This window comes from Nomascus leucogenys, chromosome 4 (assembly GCF_006542625.1).
Source record: "Nomascus leucogenys isolate Asia chromosome 4, Asia_NLE_v1, whole genome shotgun sequence".
In the NCBI taxonomy this organism is placed as follows: Eukaryota; Metazoa; Chordata; class Mammalia; order Primates; family Hylobatidae; genus Nomascus; species Nomascus leucogenys.
The window spans coordinates 20,297,166-20,302,747 of NC_044384.1; positions in this window are offsets into that span (position 1 = coordinate 20,297,166).

The following is a 5,582-nucleotide window of genomic DNA, read 5'->3' on the forward strand; positions in this document are numbered from 1 at the left end:
CCAGCGCACAGCACATCAGAATATGACCTTATTTGGAAATGGGGTTATTAAAGATGTAATGCGTTAATTTAAGTTGAGGTCATTTAGGGTGGACTCTAATGTATGTAATGTAATGACTGGTGTCCTTATGAAAAGGGGAAAATATGGACACAGAATGTAAAGATGAAGGCGGAGATTGGGGTGATGCCATCACACCAATGAATACTAGAGATCACCTGCAAACCTCCAGAAGCCAGGGGAGAGCATGGGACATCCCTCAGAAGGAACCACCTCTGCCAATGCCTTGATTTTGGACTTCAAGCCTCCAGAACTGTGAGATGGTAAGTTTCTGCTGTTTAAGCAACCTAATTTGTGGCACTTTGTTATCCCAACCCTAGGAACCAATATAAGGGAGGAAATTGGATTTAAGCCTTAATCCAAAGTCTGGATATTCAAAGTGCAACATGCTCAGTGGGTGAGTAGGGGTGAAAACATCCACAGAGGAGCCAGTGAATCCATAGGCATCACCAGCCTGACTTGAAACAACTTCTGTGACCTCAAATGGTCTGCAATGAAAATTTAGTTTCAAATAATCCCAGGCTGATAGTGTTCCCAGGCACCTGGCAGAAGCAAACACAAATCCCTCTGGATGCACATACTTTAAACTCAGGCCTCCAAGAAAAGTCTCACGGATACATTTCCAAGAAACATGAGCCCCTCGTCAAAAATCATTAAACACAGAAAAAAAAAAAAAAGGAGTAAGAGTTGATGGAGGCAATAAAGTGCTGAAATGAACTGCAAAGAATGCAAATACGGAATTATTGGATACATCATTGACAATAAGTATGTTTAATACAATTTAAGGAAAAAAGGCGTTGAAAAAATGCAAGGAACATGGAACTATCAAATTTGATCAGACAGATTTGGAAGAGGACCAAAAGCACTTCTCTAAATGAAAACTATAATTATTATTTTAAAATGAAGTGGATGGTTTAAGCAGCAGGTAAGATACAGTAGAATTGGCGAACTGGAAAATGGATTTGAAGAAAAGTAAATTGAAGACCAGGAGGCAAAGATGAAAAATATGAAGGAAGAGACTCATGGAACAATATGACAAGGATGAAAACAAAACTAATTGGAATTCTAGATGGAAGCATTAGAAAGTGACAGGGTATGGCTGGGCGTGGTGGCTCACACCTGTAATCCCAGCACTTTGGGAGGCTGAGGTGGGAGGATCGCTTGAACCCAGGAGTTTGAGACAAGCCTAGGCAACACAGAACACATATCTAAAAAAATTAGCCAGGTGTGGTACCGTACCACTGTAGTACCAGCTACTTGGGAGGCCAAAGCGGGAGGATGGAGTCAGAGAGGTCAAGGCTGCAGTAAGCCATGACTGCACCGCTGCACTCCAGCCTAGGCAACAGGGCGAGACCTTGTCTCAAAACGAAAAACAAAACAAAACAAAACAAATAGAAAAAGATAAAGTGACAGGGTAATAGAGAGAGAATGGCAGAGAATTTTCCTGAATTGTTGAAAGACAACATTTCAGATTCAAAAAGCCAAGCAAAATGCAGTTAAATGGAAAGGAGACACACTCATATATACACCTTAGTAAAATTGAAGAACACCAGGAGATCTAAAGACGCAAGTATAGGAAAGAATAGACAAAACTATCATGATTTGTCCAATATATAATCTATGTATAAAAAACCAAGAGATCATAACAAAAAAGACACATAAGAGATTGCAAGAAAGTGACCAGAGACAAGATCAAATTACAAGCATCCATAGTGTTGCCATGTACCAGCCATAAGCAATGAGAAAATTATTTTTAAAAGATTCTATGCACCATAGCAACAAACAATATAAAGGATCCAGGAATAAACCTAACAAGAAAGGTATGTGACCTTTTTGTAGAAACTATAAACCTTTCCCAACAAACATTTAAAAACAAGCTAGACAAATGGCAATAAGTACCATGTTCTTTGATAGAAAGATTAAATGTTGTAAAGTTTTCTATTTCCCCAAAATTGATATATATGTTCAAAACAACCCCAAACAACATTTCAACAGGATTTTCTTGGAACTTGACACTCTCATTCTAAAATTCCTAAAAGAGAGTAACAGCACAAATTAGTCATGCCAATTTTGAAAACAAAACAAAAAAGAAAGATTTGCTCTAACAAATATTAAAACATAAACAAATTATAAAGCCACCATAATTAAAAGGGTGTAATATTTTTATACCAGTAAGTAATCAAATAGAAAAGTCATAGATAGAATTAGGAATCAGGGGCCGGGCGTTGTGGCTCACGCCTGTAATCCCAACACTTTGGGAGGCTGAGGCAGGAGGCTCACTTGAGGTCAGGAGTTGGAGACCAGCCTGGCCAACATGGTGAAACCCTGTCTCTACTGAAAATACAAACATTAGCTGGGCATTGTGGTGGGAGCCTGTAATCCTAGCTACTTAGGAGGCTGAGGCAGGAGAATCGCTTGAACCTGGGAGGCGGAGGTTGCAGTGAGCCAAGATCACGCCACTGCATGCGCTCCAACCTGGGTGACAGAGCAAGACTCCATCTCAAAAAAAAAAAAAAAAGGAATCAGAAATGGACCTATGTGTGTATTAAAATTTGGTATGTAATAAAACTGGCACTTCAAATCATTGGCTAGATCATTAATAAAAGTTGTTTGAATATAGGCTTTCCATTTGGAAAAACTAAGTTTAGTCCTTACTTCACACCACTAACATGGATTAAATCCAATTAGATTAAATATGAACATCAAAACTCAAAAGTATTAAAAGAAAATATTATATAAGAGCCTATGTAGAATAATCTTGCTCTATGTGAAGGATTTTTAATCAACCCATAAAATATTAAAAGCCATAAAGAAAAAGATTTAAATTTGACTACCTCAAAATGTAATACTTTTATTTAAATAAAAGAATTCATATATAACAATGAGGAAAAAACTATTTTATAGAAAGAAGGGCATAGTAGGCAAATCAGGACAGGATTGATGGGTAAACACAAGAAGAGAAACTTAGACTCTAAGAATCAGAGAAATGTAATTTGTTAAATTGAGATAATTTCACCCAAAATTAATGCTGAAGTTTAAAAGTAATAATAATAAGAGTTGACAAAGGCAATGGGAAGAGTGGATGTTGGTGCTGGGTACATACACTCTGAAAGTACGATTTGACTCTATTCATACTTTTAATGCATATGCTCTACTACCTGGCAATTTCATGTCCTAGCATCTATCTTTAAGAATCTTATATGTGTGTACTATGAGGCATATACAAAGATGTTCAAGGCAGCATTGTTTATAATAGCAAAAAAAAAAAAACCCTGGAAACAAAGCAAAAGTTCATTAATAGGAAATCAATTGTATAAACTGTGATGTATTCATTCTATAAAATACTTTTTAAAATAATAAAGCTGATCTTTATGTTCTGACATGGAAAGAGCTCTAAATCATATTTTTAAATGGGGTCGCAGGGAGAGAAAGCAATTTGAAGATTTTGTATTATTTATGTAAAGATACTGATAATACAATAACATATATTTTCAAGATAGGAAAGCAAGTGCATAGAAAAAGATCTAGACAGATATCATCACCTTGTGTGGAGTGTAATTGGATAGTGTGGAGGAGGGGAGTGTTGAGGAAGTGGGGGAAATGGCTTTATTCTTATCTGTAATTTTTTATTCGTATAAGGAAAACAAATGTGAAATTTATTTTTCATTGCAAGCAAAATATGAAAACTATTTTTACAGAAAAGCCTTTAGATTCATTCTTTTCTGCAACAATTCAATTTCCAATAGAATCTATTCCAATCATGAGTTTCCTAGGTCCCTTATGAAGTGTCCAGTTTACCAAGATTCTACTTACATCCATCTTTTCTCATCTTTATGTGCTATGTAAAGCTAAATAATCTGCTCATTGGAAAGTGCTAAGAGTGGCAGTAAATCCAAAATTAATATAGGGCAGTGGTCTTTATTTATAGGTGTAATATTATTCTGTCTCTATTTATCCACCTTCAACTCTACCTTTCTGAGGGTCATAAGCTTTGGAACCAGAGAGAACTCTGTTAATTTCGCAACTTTGGAGCCCAGATAAATTACCTAATGTCTGTAAGTTTCAGGTTCTGCATTTCTGAAAATCAGGAAGGCTCCTACTTCAAAGGCTTGGTATACTAGATAAGACATTAAAAGTGAAATTATTTAACATAGTGCCTGATCAGCAACGTTCGTTTCCCCTGCTGTAGTTAGTGGGAGGCCTTGCAAAAGTCAAGCATGCCTCTTAGCTATGTGAACTTGTGGAAAGTTAATTCACCTCTCTGAGTCTCAGTCTCCTCAACCATGGAATAAGAATAATAACATTTTCTTGATACAGGTTCCTCTGAGTCACAAATGCAAAAGACAGCAAGCTCAATATGCAGACCATATGGTCATATCAATCTTTGTTTCCCTTCCTTTCTCCGTCTTCCCCTCCAGCGTCTCCTGCAGTTCCAAGCTGACACAGCAGATGGTGTAGTTGAATCACCCAGGGAGCCTCAGCACAGCGGCCTGTCACCTCTCCACGAGGCAGCTGCCCCAAGCTGCATTCATTGGGAAAAACCTACCTTCCTTCTAGAATGTGAGTCAGATGCGGCAGTGGTCCTGCAGGCGGCAGCAATGGCAGTGCCACAGCACAGACTGAGATTTGGCTTCAACACCGAACCGCTTGGGGGCTCTCATGGATGCAAAGTGTGTCGTTTCCTTGGCGAAGGACAGTGAAGGCAGGTGTTTGCTGCTCTCCTGCAGGCTCTTGGGCATGCTTCAGAGGTACTTCCTTAGGGGCCAAGCTCTTATCAAATTAATATTATGTCCGTAAGGGAGATTTTATTAATTGCCTTGGTTTAATGAAGTTTTTCTTAGCTTTTGAAAACAGAGAGAATGTGTTGGCTCTCCATTTTTTGGTCTGTTTGAGTGAAGGAAAGTTGATGTTCTAGGTTGGATACAAGACTGGAATAGGATATTCAGAGGCAGCTTCTTATAGACGACCACCTTTCCGTAACACCATTAGAATTATGTGAGCTTTAATCCTGCACCTAACTTTCCAGGGTTTCCTCCTCCAAGAAGCTGGGTTAGCAGGGGACCAACGACAAACAAGTGAAGGGCTTGGGTCAGGATACCTGTGTTACAGCTGCAGAATGTCAAGCACAGGAGCAGTGATGACAGCTTGCCAGGGCAGAGCCCACAGAAGTAATATTCCAAAATAATACATTTCCATGTAATTCCAGCACAGCAGAATGGCTGGGGGCTGCAAGTTGCATTTGAACAGCACTTCTCAACCTTATCAGACCTAATGGCCCCCCTTTCATAACAAATACTGTGTAACTCTCCCCTCTAGTATCCTACAGTGAGATGCACAGATACTACAACTTGTCTATGCACATATTTAATCCGTCTAATGTCCTTGCAGTAATATAAAGAATAAATGAAAGCAAAGTCATTATAATGAATTAATATGTATTTTCATATGTGAATATGCAGGCGCAACTATGTTGGAAGGCATAAGTAGCCTGATGCTTATGTCTGTTCATAGCATCATCCTAAATA